This window comes from Squalius cephalus (assembly GCF_949319135.1).
Source record: "Squalius cephalus genome assembly, chromosome: 25".
NCBI classification, from domain to species: Eukaryota; Metazoa; Chordata; class Actinopteri; order Cypriniformes; family Leuciscidae; genus Squalius; species Squalius cephalus.
In genome coordinates, this window is record NC_137146.1 from 12,267,092 (window position 1) to 12,282,598 (window position 15,507).

The 15,507-nt window shown below is 36.3% G+C and overlaps 1 protein-coding gene across 1 annotated transcript in view; it reads left to right on the forward strand.

Moving 5' to 3' along the window:
- The window catches only part of vipr1b (vasoactive intestinal peptide receptor 1b), a 68,962-nt gene that overhangs the window by 26,240 nt on the left and 27,215 nt on the right, over positions 1–15,507 (forward strand). The window lies entirely within an intron of this gene.

A 15,507-nucleotide genomic window follows, 5' to 3' on the forward strand; every position in this document is an offset into this window, starting at 1 on the left:
TTTTATCATACATGCTAAACAAAGGATGTCTTAGTGCAAAGTTCTATACATTTATATTTATTTATTTTTTAGAATCGTTCATTTCTTTACAAATAATCCTTTAAGTTTTACATACCATATTATTTGTGTTACACTTGTCTGAGGTCACTGGTGAAAATCTGGGTTTCAGAAATTAATCAGAAAGCTGTAGGATTTTGTAAAAAGAAACATAAAAACACTCAATTTATTATTATGGTATGATCATTTGTAAAGGCAAAATAAATGTTGTTTATACCGGTAGTCTGCGAATTTTAAATCCCACTGTAAATTGCTCTATTGTAGATTAACTGTTGAATACACTAGTTAACATTCATTAAAATCTGCAATGATGTAGATATGTTTAGGTTTGAAAAAATGTCAGTGTGTAATGCAGAATGTGCATCAGTCTATAAGGAAACCGATGTCGATTCCATATAGTGGAATTACAGCCTCTGTGTTAGAGGATGTAAAGTGTTTCTGCAATGATGAAAGAGGGCTGAAAAAGGGCTGAAAAAGGAGATCACATCTCCTTTGAGGAGTTTCAGGCACTTATTTTGTACACTGAACACTTTAGGAATTGCCTAGGAGGAGTATGCAAGTAAGATTCTGCAGTTCTCATTTTATTTTTTGTTCATTCATGCAGTAGCTATGAAGTGGTTTATGTAGAAAATGGGCACCATAAATGTAAGGATTTGGTCTATATGGGCACCTAATAATATTGTGAGTATAAAGTACTTACAAATCATTTGCAAACTATTAGTTTATAGTTAATTAATAGTTAATATATTGTAGTCTCTATATTGGTAATATATTACAAATAGTGAGTTCTTCATTCATTGTCACTGTAGTTAACAAATTATTATTGTTTAATTAGCTCATATGTAAAGAGTTGGATAATGTTTTTATGCTTTGTTAACAACTTATTGACCATAAATAGTTCTCACTTCAGAATAGGTCACAGAAAATGGGAAAAGGTAATTAATTAAGTGATTTAAACCAACCTTTATTAGACATTAACTGCATTAGTATTTTAAATGAAATATGTATATAATATATATACTATACATTACGCCTATGGAGAGTCCTTGTAAACCACATATGCCAACATGTGTGTGTGCTTCATGTATTTGTAAACATTTTAAGGAACACTGAATATGAATGCCATCAATGTCCAATAAAGGTTTGTTTAAAGCTCTTAATTAATGGCATTTCTTTAAAAGAACTATTTACTCCTAATAACCAATGAACAATTCCTTTACTACGAGTTAATTAAACAATAATAATTGTGTTAATTACAGTGAAAATGAATGGAGAACTCACTATTTGTATTTAGCCTGTTAATATATTAACAATGTAGAGACTGCAATATATAAACTATGAATAAACTATAATTTTTTAATAATTTGTAAGTAGTTTATTACTGTATACTTATTATAAAGTGTTACCATTGTTTGTTATTAACTAGCATCCGTTATATTACTTCTAATGTAAATTAGAAAATCATACTGACTTCTTCCACAAGTTGTGCTGGGTTACAATCCAGTGGGAAAAGGAGAATCTGTTTCAACAGCCTAGAACACAAATCTCTGTGGGATACTGATCTCTTGCAGCACCAAAAGGGGTCCTAAAATCGGGAACATGCAGATGAGGCCCTGAAGTAGGTGCAGAAGGTCCTTAATAATCTGGAACACACAGCCGAAGGTACCTTGAAATGAAGGTCTGCTCTCCTGAGCTTAACCATGTTGTAAATGTCTTTTGCCTCTCTGGACCAGAGACTTAGTCAATCCACTTTTGTCTCTCTGGTATGGAGACTCGGGACATGTTGTAATCGTTACCCTCTCGCTGGACGAAGACTCTGAACGTACGTTTGATAATGTCTCTTTCCTCACAGATTGGAGGTTCATGGTCGTATCTTTTTGAAGATTTCCAAACATAGTTATGAATGGATTGGATGGATCATTGTGGCATACTTTCGTTTCAGCCACTGCTCTTGCATCCATCCAATGAATGAATGAATGACTCTTGCATCCTAACAAGTTTTTATGGCGGTTGGTATAAACCTTTAGGGCAGAAACTGCATGTGGACCAATGAGAAGTCTTGTCTTTCCTGTGCTTGAGGTGTCAGTTGTCCTAGCGTCCTTATCTGATGGTTTTGGACATTTGTATGTGCTAGTCCAGATTCGATCCAATCTAAAGGTAGCAAACATTTCTCCACCGTTGCAGTGAGAGAGGGGCCCTGCCATAAAACTGAGCCCTGGAATATGCTGTTCCCTACATAAATTTATATGATTCTTGTCATAGTATTTCCAAGCTAGCTAGTCTGGATAGAAGATGCAGCCCCTTCGTTTAGGAGAGAGGTTAATAATCACTGCTGTGAGAGAGTTTTCTTGCCAGTGACATTTCTAGGCTAAAGGAACATTGGAGAAATGAGTGATTGAAAGTCTTAAAAAGAGCCTACGCTGATGACTCACAGTAAATCGTTGTTACCAACAAAGAGACAGATTTTTCTTTTCAGAGACTTTGATCTTTTTGCAAGATGATCACTTTAATGAAGGTCACTTTATATTTTAAAATTTTTCCAAATGCCTTTTATTTATAGATATTGTTTTTAGCATTTTCCCAAATACAATCTTAAAATGTGAAAATCCACCATAAAAAGTACTTGTTTGAAAATTATGATGAAATATGTGTAATGTGTGAAGAAATAATATCACTGTAAAGAGTATATTCAGTTTTGTTTTTTATTTTTACTGTGTTCTGTTTTCCCTGTTCAGGGGTGCATTTCCCAAACCCAACTATGGTCGCGATTTCTGTCGTTACCAATTGAGTTCAAAGGAACTTGCGACCATAGTTGGCTAACGATGCTTTTTGGAAATGCACCCCTAGTTTGCCTGTGTTCCCTAATTAGTCTCCTTGGTTTTGCATGATTAGTCTCCTTGACACCTGTTCTGTTTTATCTAGATTACTCTGTCTGTGTATTTAAGTTCTCAGTTTCCTTGGTTCTGTGTTCCATGTTGTTAATGTTTGGTTGTAGTTATAGGTACCCTGGTATTCTCTTGCGTGTTCCCTTCTTGGATTTATGATTAAATACTTTAATTTTTTTGTAAATTCTTTGTTATCGCATGCTTCTTTATAGCAACCATTCATGACAATGATGCATGCACAAGTTTTTTAATTATTATGGTGCAGTTTTTTATATGATTTTTATGTCATTACAGGTTTTAATATAATTTTTGCATGGCTTAAATTTTCTTTAAAGGTGCAGTAAGGGATTCATGAGAAACGCTGTTGAAAATTTAAATCAACACCTAAACAAACAACTTAATGAATATTTGCTAGATGTCTGTTCTGAGTATGTATGCTGAAAAAGAATTGTGTTTGTACATAGTCCTGGCCATGTAAATAGGAGAAAAAACAAAGTGGATCGGACCAATCGGATTTGTAGAAAGACTGTAGACAGAGAGATAGATGAGATATAACCAAAGAGAAAAAGGTCAGAGGAATATAATTTGAAGAAGAAGGGTCAGGCAAGAGCTAGGATGCGCATTAATATTGAAAAAGCTTTCCAGCGCTGGAGAGACATTAGAGAGCTGTTAGTGTGTTGCATAGCTTGTTAATGTTTTGGAGGGCGGAGCAATAAAGGGAGGGATGTGTTTGTTTGGTTGTCAATTTCAAATATCAACAGTGTTTCTCAGAAATTGCTTACTGCACCTTTAAAGGGGGGGGGTGAAATGCTCATTTTCACTCAATCTCCTGTTAATCTTGAGTACCTATAGAGTAGTATTGCATCCTTCATATCTCCAAAAAGTCTTTAGTTTTATTAAATTTATTAAAGAAAGATAGGCTGTACCGAGTCTTTCCGGAAAAAAACGAGCGTCTGGAGGCGGGCCGTGTGGGCGAAGCCAGAGCATCCGTCGATCTGGGCTTTGTTTATAAAACATTCATCGTCGAAATGCAGGGAACAAACAGTCTACACAACTCGTTTCTGCATCCACTGTTCCTAACGCTGGGTTCTTTGGTAAGTTTTCCCTCACATCCAAAAACACACTTTGGAGACACTATGCAGCGCTGCCGATGATTTCCTGTTGAAGCGCGTTGATGTGCGCGGTCTCGCTCTCCTCTGGTCGACGTGTGCGCGGCCGCGCTTTTCCGGGAGAAATGCTCATATAAGGAGTTCCACTCTGGTCTACGTCATTAGATCCACGGTCGAAAAAAAACCAGCCGAAACTTGTACCAACCCGGAAGTAAGATTTTCGGCACAGAAATTCTCCGTTATTCGTCCAAAATATAAAAAAAAAACTTTGGCCATGTTTAGCATGAGAATCCATCTCTTTAACACTGTAAACAACTCTGAATACATGAAACACCATTGTACCCCCCCTTTAAGTTTATAAATATATTGAACTCAGTGTTGCCAGATTGGAAATGTCCAAGTATCGTACCAGAAGCTCAAAATTATCGTATTTGGAAGAAAATTATCGTACACGAGTCAACGACATGAAAATGACAGACTTCCCAACCTGAACAAAGTCATTTCTGGGTGTCAAGAAATCTCCAACGGGGGGGGGGGAGGGGGGAAGGGGGGGGGGGGGCTTACAATTGATTGGTTGGGTCCTTAAATGCGCTTCGTGAGGCACACTAGCACACACACGCAAGGTCTCTCTATTACAACGACCATCATTTGAAGTGTCACACAGTTCTGAAATTATCGTACATTATAGGATTTTTTCCATTATTGATCGTACATCGTACAGAGGTCAAAATTATCGTACAAATACGATAATTATCGTACATCTGGCAACACTGATTGAACTGTTCTTACTTATTACCTGATCACCTGTTTTTCTCACACAAGAATAAACAAGTACAGCCAGTTTGTTTCTGTATGAAGGTGTATTGCTGAGGTATTCATGGATGTGCTCAGCCTCAATATTTAATTAAGCAAGGCTTTAGCTAGTTTTACTCTTGTTATGTCATTTAGTCCTCTCAGGAGTGCTTAATTAATGATTGTTTGATTAATGATGCATAGTATGCCACTGGATTTTTCTTAGTGCCCATATTTATATTGCTAATCATTAGTTCATTCAATCATCTAACGGAAATGCTTGTTTCATATGCAGCAGAGGGTGAAGGGGGCCACGTTTGAGTGCTGAATATAAATAAAAACACATTTATTGATCTTTCTCCAAAAGGGATCAGTCATGCATTTCGTAACTTATATGACTCCCCACAGCCAGGTAAAGCTCTTCTGGTGCTTCCTTGTCGTCGGATGAGGTTATTTTTAGCAACAGAGTTCAATTAAATGAAAAAGAACAGAGTTGCCATCTGAGCCCTGGTTTGCAGACATATAGATGTGATGTTCTGAGCAGTGTATAAACCCTCACCTCACTGGCTCCTAGTAGATGGATACTGCAGCTGCGCTCCGATGAACAGGGTCCCTATGCAGTGTTCACTGCTCCCTAAAAAATCAAACTTAAGGCAGATTAAGCTGTATCATTCTCAGTCTTATTTTGACATAAAATACTTAAATTTAAATAAATAACTATTAAATACATAGCACAATATAAGTATAATTATAGATTGTAGTATATAATATATACTTTATAAAAACAATGTATATATATATATATATATATATATATATATTTATATATATAAACACTACATATACAGTATATAGAGTACATTGAGACAAATTTCACAATTCAAATCAATTCCGATTCACAGTCTTGCACAGGCCCGATTTTGATTCAGTCTAATTCATTATTGATTAAAATATATATATACTGTATATAGTTAAAGTAGGTGTCAATTTTTCTCAAGGAAAAAATCTCTAAAATATCTATATATCTATATACATATAAATATATGTGTGTGTGTGTGTGTGTGTTAATTCATATAATTTGTCATACTTAAAGACTCTAAGGGCCCTATCTTGCACCCAGCGCAATATACTTTGTACTCTGACGCATGTATCATTCCTATTTTGAACCTGACGCAAGGCGGACTTTTCCCTCCACAGACGCACGTCGGTAAATTTGGTAAACGTTGGTAAAAACAGCGAAAAGAGGAGGCGTGTTCCGGCGCAAACCTTCCCTGGTGCTATTTTGCTGTTTCAGAAAACAATTCCGCCACAGACCAGGAAAAACCTAGTCTAAAGTCAGTGGCGCGTTATTCAGATGCTATTTTAAGGGCGCATGCTTGACCATAATGCGTATATGCCATAAATTGCTTCTCTCATCTACACAGACGCAGGCAGCAGTTGCCATTTTTGCAAACCATAAATAATTACAAGGAAAAATATTACCACACAAGGGAAGTCATTGTGGTGTCCATGAAGATGTGAATAAATAGGCACAAATCTAGCTTACACATTTACCCAAATTATTATACGCATGTTTAAAGGTACAATATGCAAGATTTTTTGCAACGAAAAATCATGTTCATGGATGAGGTAAAGTTCTGTTTTTATAAATGTTGCGTTTAATGACATGCTTTTTGTGGCCAGAGGGGCGTGGTTCAGCGCAGTCTGTAATGGGAGAGAGAAGAGACGAGCAAGTAGGTCAAGTGCAAATGACGAACACCTGTGTCTTATTGCAGTGATCGGCGTGGAGAGACCGCTTATAAGCCGCGCTGGAACGAGAGAGAGACTGGAGAGAAAATTGGACGCAGAGAAAGAAAACCGGTGGATCCGAGCTCTCGTTTTTTAACTGTTTTGTGCCGTCGCGGTTGCCACGGTGAATGCGCGTTGTGCACAACTTTTGTTTGTTTTGTTTTGTTTTATTTTAATAAAGTATGAGTCCCAGTCACGCCGACCCCTGTCTTCTTCCTTCCTGACTCTTGAACCTCATCACACTTTTATTTCATTAAAATGAATTAACCGCAAGAAAAGTAAGGTTTAATACTATATTGGTTATCATAGATGTTACTGTATGTCGAATTCATTGTTGTGATAACGCGGCGCAGTTTTACGTGTTCTAAACAATTGTTGTAAAAGTACATTCGAACATACCCACATCATTTGCCAAAACACTGATTAATCTTTATGTATAACACATGCTATATTTATTTACATTGCCATAAACACCAGATAAAGAATGTCAATAAACTAACGTTAAACACAAATCTAAAGCAATAATACTTTCCTTACATAAATATAACTATTACTGAATGCTACATGTGGAAAATATAAAATTAAGCATGCTTTGTCGACAGAACCAGCTGCAATCGGTAAAGAATAATTGTGTTCCATAACGACTGCACGAAACAAGCTAACGTTTGTTGCTTGATAGACGCTACAACTACAACTTCCGCATTTGTCCAGGACTCCACGCAGTACGAGCGGAAACCGAGGGTAACGCGGATATGACGCAATTGACTGGCGACTCCCAGCTCCCCCCTGCTCTAACGCCCCGTTTCCTTGGTTAAAATCGCAATTTTCTCACGATTTAAAAATAGTTGGAAACATTTGGGATATTGTAAGTAATCAACTTAAAATATATAAGACTGGCCTTGAGATTTTGGGATATTTAAATGCAAAATTCGTACATATTGTACCTTTAACCGAAGCTAATTTGGGTGGGTTTCTCCATCCCCATACAATGTCACTTCTCTGTCTTTTACGGCCCTGACGAGAACGTTGGTCTCCTTGGCTGTGAACCACTCCTGGTGTGCGCCTGGCAAATTCGCCGTTATAATAGCAATCCGCCATGGAACAAGCGCGCCTGCTTTTAAAGGGAATGTGAGATGATGCTCTGATTGGTTTATTTCACGTTACGCCCAAACCACACCTATGAGTAATGTAGCTACTTCAGACCAACCCATTTTAGATTTGCATCGGGTGCAAGAGTCATTTATCCCGCCGGTATAATAGCAACAGCGCCTGAGATCTGCCCACAAAGTCACTTGCGTTTCGCGTTTGATACTTGCGTTTCAGATCGTTAAAATAGGGCCCTAAAAGTGATCTTGTTCATTTACAGCATGAATGTTTTTCCCATTTTGTGTAACTGTTGCATCTTGTAACACCACCACGTCCAAGTGATCTGAGGGCGCGAGCGCATCCTGGTGTGTGTCGTGTGCGCAGACTGGTGCATAGATACACTAGATGTCGCCTTGGCTACGGCAGTTCATTGGAACGAATGTCTTTAATGCGACATCTAGTGTATATATCTATGCACCAGTCTGCGCACACGTCACACAGCAGGAAGCGCCCGCGCCCTCAGATCACTTTGACGTGGGTGTGTTATAAGAGGTAAAAACGATATAAATACTGTTTGTTTTCTCACACAAACCGCTCGTTTCGTGTCTTAGGCCATCAATGTGTACTTACGATGGGAAATTGTTTAATTTGGACGATGGGGAATTGTTTTAATTTGGACTCTGTGCATGCTCTTTGAGACAGTGCCCATAGACCTGCATGATATGACTGTCAGACAAGAACGGTTTGACCTAAAAATATCAAAATTGAAACTACTGCGGAAAAAAAGACACCTACATCTTGCCCTTGAGGTAAGCTAAAACATACCAAAATTTAATTTCAAAGTGAACTATCCCTTTAATTTCCACTTCCTGTGAAGTGATGTATTGTTTCCTGCTCTTTGAACTGAAAATGTACTCTCCTTATGATGTGGAAGCTCAAAATATTTGAATATCCTGCACATGGAACACTGGTGCTATACTGCTGAAGTACTATTCAGGAGCAACATCTTTCACACATCTCACAAGTCCCACACATTTCTAATGGATTTTAATTTAAAGCATACGCAGTATAATGCTCTCTCTGAATGGGAAAGGACAGATTAAGCTTTGCAGAATGATAAAAGTCTGTCCGTAGTTCAATACCGAGGATTAATGTGACATTCTGGATTTGCTTCATGGGATCTCTGTGGCTTATGACAAAGCCGGAGGTCCACTGGAATAATGTGTGAGGATGGATATATTGCGTGTGGGTGTTTGCACACGTTGATAAATGTGAGAGGGTTGGCGTCAACCTTACATGACAAACAAAGCTTATACACTAAAAGCCAAGAGTAAACATCCCCTTCAATAATATTACACAAGCTTTCAGGTGCTGGTAACGTGTTTGTATAAATTCAATGTATTAAAATTAGCAGATTTTAATCCATGTCTCTTGGTTAATCTCAACAATATGCATATCAGATAAACCAGGGACTAGCATCAGGTAAAAGATGGATTAATTTATAGCAAGTGAAAAAGAATCTTAATTCTACATGTTAAGCATGATGCTTCTTAATGCATTCATTTATTTAAATCAATGCAAAAAAATTGACTGATAATTACGGAAAGTGTCTCCGATGATTCAGATGTTGTGTGGTGTGCTGTTGGATTATGGGAATGAGATTTTGCATCTAAAAATTTTCAATGAATGTAAAAAAATAAATAACCTAGTAATTGAAAGTCAGCTGAATTTCAAGTAGGTGACAGTGTTCAAATTGTTTTAGATGGGATCGTTCAACATTTTATTATGATGTCAGGATTATCTGAAGCTCTTCACACCCCATGCAGACAATATTTTGCAATAGAAAATGTAATCCTTATTCTATCGTCTTTTCTGATAATGTTTTGAATATTCTGACTGCTGGTCTCGTGATTGTTTGCATGTTTGCCTGTGAGATTTTAAAAGAAAAAATTTCTTAAAATTATTGCTGTCAAATCGATTAATTGTTAATATTAATCGCATCTAACATATAAGTTTGTGTAAAAAAAAAAAATAAAAAAAAATATATGTAAGGGATACATATATATATATGTATCCCTATATATATATATGTATCCCTTTAAAAGCGTCGGGGTCCTGATCAGCCTGTCGGGGTTGTATTCGCTATAACAACCGCCTCGCTCTACATTATCCCGCTTATTACATGGCTACCTACCAAATAAATCAATAATTTGACACAAAATATTGATTTAAAAAGGAGTTTATTGATTTAAAAACGATTGTATTGCTTCCGCTAAAGTAAATAGTCCGTTCCGTCTCTACGGTTTGAATCCTGTGTCCATAGCAACACTCTGTTTTTCATGGCAACGGTGTGTTATAGGCTACTTAGCAGCGGTCTGTTATCAAGAAATAATGTGTGTGTGTGTGTGTGTGTGTGTGTGTGTGTGTGTGTGTGTGTGTGTGTGTGTGTGTGTGTGTGTGTGTGTGTCTGTGTGTGTGTGTGTGTGTGTGTGTATTGTATGTATGTATGTATGTATATGTATGTATGTATGTATATGTATGTATGTGTGTGTTTGTGGTTTTTTTTTTACTTTTTAACTTTAATTTTTTAAAATTTGATTTCAGCTAGTTGCCAAGCCAACATTTCTCATTTTAATTTAGTTAACTTGATGTACCAAAATAAATAAAACTGAAATAAAAATGTATTTACTAAAACTTAAACTAACATTAAAATAAAAAAATAAAAAAATATATATATATATATTACAGTTTTTCTCGATTGCTTAAACACTATAACCAGGCTTTTGAATTAAAATTTCAAAACCATAATGCCATTTATCAAAAAGCACACCCATTTCACTAAACTATAAACACTATTCCCTGTTTTGACACATGAGTCAGATTTGTTGAACTGTCACTGCAAAACTCTACACACAAATCCCTTCATTTCTCATTGCTTAGACCATGTTGTCATTTAGAAAGCACTAGCATTCAATATTGTTCACTCAAGTCAGCACAGCTTCAGCTCAGTTAGCACACAATTACCCAGGTGGAAACACTAGGAGTCAAAATTTAACACACATCAATCAGAACCTTCAATAGATATATAAAAGGGCCCAAATCAGTTTATTGCGTTGTGGAACAATGGATCCAGAAAGACATGAAGGAAGAGGGATAAGAATGAGGAGGAGGAAGGGCAAGGACAAGAAGACAAGCAGTCTCAGATGAAATTCAAGCCACTCTAGTTGCCCATGTCTTTGTCAATGGTATGACTATGAGGGAGGCTGGGCTACGAGTAAGGCCAAATTTGAGTCGCTTTACCGTCGCCTCGAGAACCTTCAGGGAGGTGTGGTGGCAAACAAAATTCTATCACTGAATAAGAGACAAACATTTCCAATAGTCTTTGATGAGGTGTATTTTCTTGCAAGAAAAGGCCAGCAGTCGTACAGTCAGACAGTGTGGCTGCAGAGTGTGACAGTGAAGGCATCCTTTCTCCTTTATAGTTTTGACTCCCAGAATGTTATCTTTCTAGGCAAATGATGGTATTAAAACCATATGTGGAACATTCTTAGACGTGTCCATCATATTGTATCCTTGAGTGGAGGCCCTCCTGTCACGTCCCAACACTCTTTACCATTCCAATACAATTCCATATTAGAATAAGGTTTGTGTGTGCTCTTTTACTGTCATATGTTGGTCACACACATCTTACTGTAAGTAAATATAAAAAAAAAATTAGAGGAGAGAGTAAAAAAAAGAGTAAAACAGGAAAAAAAAAAATGTTTTTGTGTGTGTGTTTTCTGTGTATAAATAAAAATGTGCCAATGTATCCACTGGTTGTGTCTTTTGTGTTCATCATGTGAAAAGGTTTGTGATGGGGGAACCACAAACAACATAACTTACCAGTTTTGGAAATGTTGTTTTGAATTTATTGCACCAGTGTCTTAGACTACAGTATGTTGTAGTGTGTGTGATTTTGAGGGCTTGTGTGTCCTGTTTGAGGGCAAAGTTTGGTTTTTCAGCAAGAGTGAATGGTTTTGAGTGTAGAGCTTCATTTTGACCTGAAAATAGGATGTTTGGGGAATTGGGTGAGACGTTATGGATTTGTGTTTATAGTTTTGAGAATACGAGGCATAGTTTCAAGAAATGTGTTTAAGCAATCGAGAAAAACTGTAATAAACTATCAGGTAACTATAATATAGTATCTCAATGATACGGTTGTAGTGTGATGACATAGTATACTTAAATAAATAATAATAATGTATAAATAATATAACATATTCTTTTTTCTTTTTTTTCTGTAAATGAACTTCCCAAATCTGTTAGAATTATCTACAGGTTTAAGTAGTCTACAAATTACTTTTATTTATAATATTTTATAAAAGCTTCACTTTTACTTATCCATAATTTTGTCAGACTGCTGTTTTATTACTTTTGCCTAATATAGTGGACCGTATAATTATCAGTAACAGAAACACTTTAATTGATGTTAATCACAAGTTAATATTGAACCATATTAATCACTGCAGAGTTGATTAATCTGTTGATTCATTTAATATTGGTGCTTTTCCGTCAATTCATTTATTGAGGTCTGTTTATTTTAATGAGCCAATTAGCCAATCAACTTGCTTACACAGAAACCTTCAAGTTCAACCTGCTTTTGCAGCCTTGACATTCTGAAGCTGTGTTTAGTATTTACCATTATTGACTTTTTATGGTGCATCTTCCAAATGACAAATAAACAGATCAATACATATTAAAGGAACAATAAAACTCTCAGCAGGTTATTAGAGAAACATAAGCCTATTGACAAAAACAAATGTCACAATGTCTTCTTTGGTTAATTAAAAGAGATAAAACATAATTTTCTTAATATTTGTATCTAGAGTTAGAGTTATCTGGTTTATTTAAATTTTCACACAGGCGGTGAATGGAGAAGAGGGGGAAAGATAACGATTTATTTATTTTGACATGTACATGTAATGATGTACAGATTTATGTTTTTTACCCAATGTTTCCCAGGGTGAGTCAGTGGGCCAAATCTAAACATAACAATGGCCAATTAATGGCCAAATAGACCTTATTATCATTTCCCTTATTTAACCTTCTTCAAATTTAATCCAGTGTATGGTTTGCCACTTGCATTAAGTTTTTGGTGGGGAAAAAGTAAAAAATTCCATTAATTGAGTCTTTCCAACAGTTGGAAAACGCGTCATACTGTACTTGTGAGTATGATTAATTCAGAAGTAGACATCATTGTTATGTCTAGATGGAGGTCACTTCTTTTCGGGGCAGGCATAGGTGGTCTTTGTGCCTAGGTTTGATGCATTTAAGCTGTTTCTGCTGGCATTTGTTCCTTTTGGAAAGTAATTTTTTTTTTTTTTTTTTTTTTGAAGTGTGTTTCCATTTGAGTCCTCTATTGTATGCCTCTATTCTATTTTAATTTTGCTATGTTAAAGGGGTCATTGGATGCACTTCACTTTTATATGGTGTTTGCATATAAATGTGTCTTTGTAGTGTGCTGTGTAAAAAATAAAATAAAATTGTATCCTCAAAAAGCCTAAACACTCTCAATAATCAAGCCGTTTGGATATTCTGAGCAATATAATGTCATATTCTGAGCAATATGATGTCATGCTCCGCCCACGACCACTGATGGACTGTCCCGTATTAGCATATTTCTGCCCTCAGCCATTTGTATACTGTCCGCCAAGGCAGCACTTTATGTGTCTTGTGTCGACACCCCCCATAGAAGAGAGGGGTGGGGTGAGCAGTTGCTCATTATCATTTAAAGAGACATGCACCGAAATGGGTCACTGTGAACGGAGCTGTTTTTGAGGAGGTAAAAAGGGTGTTGTTTTACACAACCATTGAGGAATTTTAACCATGTTACAAACTTTACATGAAGACCCTACAGATTCATACCAACTTGTGGAAAATGGGCATCCGATGACCCCTTTAAGAAACCTCATTGCTTTTTTTTCATTTATTCAGTGTTCACATAATAAGCGCATTGAAATAAAAAGACACAGGAACTTGTGCACCTGAAGTCATTTTTAATTCAAGCCTGAGTAAAAATGGATGGCTTGTTGTTTTGGATCAATATGTGACATTGTAACACAGGATCTGCTATGAATTCACTGAGGAGGAATAAAGTGGCCTTCCTCCTGAAGTATACATCATATTTTTCAAAGTCTGTGGACCATGAGACAATTCTCTCTCTAAATGCATTATTGTAGTGGTATACCCACATCTAGTCATTGAATGCCCCCCTTATTCTTATATAAAATGCTCTTAATTTTGTTATTGATTATGGTATATAATCCAAGGTAAATTCTCTCATAATCAATTGAACGCTAGTCTTAACTACATTTTCAATAGTGTAATAGCAGTTCAACTTTTTTTAAAGTACTACAGTATTTTCCAGTAACAAGCTTTTTTGTGTGTGCAATATGTACTGTAGCATTGGTAAGTCTGATTAATTTATGTGGCCAAGTGTAAATGGAACCGTCTTAATCAAATAGCTATCCAATCAGTAGAAACATGAAGTGATCAGTTGTAAAAAGGCCCATATATAAATATATAAAAGGCCCAGTTTTGTGAATTGGTTCATCTTAAACTGTTCTCTCTCTCATATGTTGCATTGGAAAGCCTGACTCATTCTTGTGAATTGGTCGTGTTGAATGATTCATGTAAATTAACAGATTTAAAAAATAATTCACAAATTTAAATACCTATAATACTATGTACTGTTTTTTAATTGGTTGTGTAAATTAGGATGTTTTTGTTGTATTTAGTAAAAATTCCCCAAGTATAAGTTTTAATCTGTCAAACTGTCAGGGTAATTTTTGTGAGAGCAAAAAGATGGCTCTGATGAAATTACAAAAAAATATTTGAATTTTTTAATGGTGGCTGTGGTAATGAAGTGCACGCCGTTGGAAATACTATAACAACCAGTCTTTAATATCACACTTAGGAAATTACAGGAGAACTCAGGAGAATCAGCTAACCCAACCACTTATCTCAAAGACAAAAGAAATGAGGAGAAATCATGGCTTAAATGGTAATCGAAATCATTCAACACCCATTGCAAATCACGTTTATTGGCAAAATTTACAGACTTTGAGCTGTTTGCAGTGAACAAATCAAACAAAAGTAATTGAAAAAGCTCAACATAAATGTTTTAAGTAGTTTCTCCAAATTTTACTTAAAATGCAACTTTTAATGACTTCTGCAGTCTCAAAATTATTCATGGCGAGCATCTTTAGTGCTTAGTAGAACACCCTTTTGCTGTTATGATCTGCTACAAACGAGATGTATAACCAGACACCAGCTTCTGGCAGCGCTTCTAAAGAATCTTAGCTCTAAAGAAAAGTTACAGTTTTGCTTCATTGCTTCACAGAACAGAATCCCAAAACTTCTGTGGCTTATTTATATGATTTTGAGCAAATTGGAGCCGACTTTTCTTGTGCTTTTGGATCAGTAGTGGTGTACATCTTGGAGTTCTAGCATGGAAACCACATGCGTTCAGTACACGCCTTACTATGCGAGCTGAAACCTCAGTGCCTGTTGCCAGCGAGTCTTGCTGTAGGTCTTTTGCAGTCACTCAAGGGTTTTTCTGAACCTGCCTTCTCAGAAATCTGGTTGATAGCTTCCTTTTTCTGACCCATCCAGGTAGTGTAACCACTGTTCTATTAACTTTGGACTTGCGAACCATGCCTCCAACGGTGTCTCTAGGAACATTTTGTGCCTTCACTGTCTTTTTGTATCCTGTTCCTTGTTTGTAAATGGCGATGAAACTTACTTTTGAA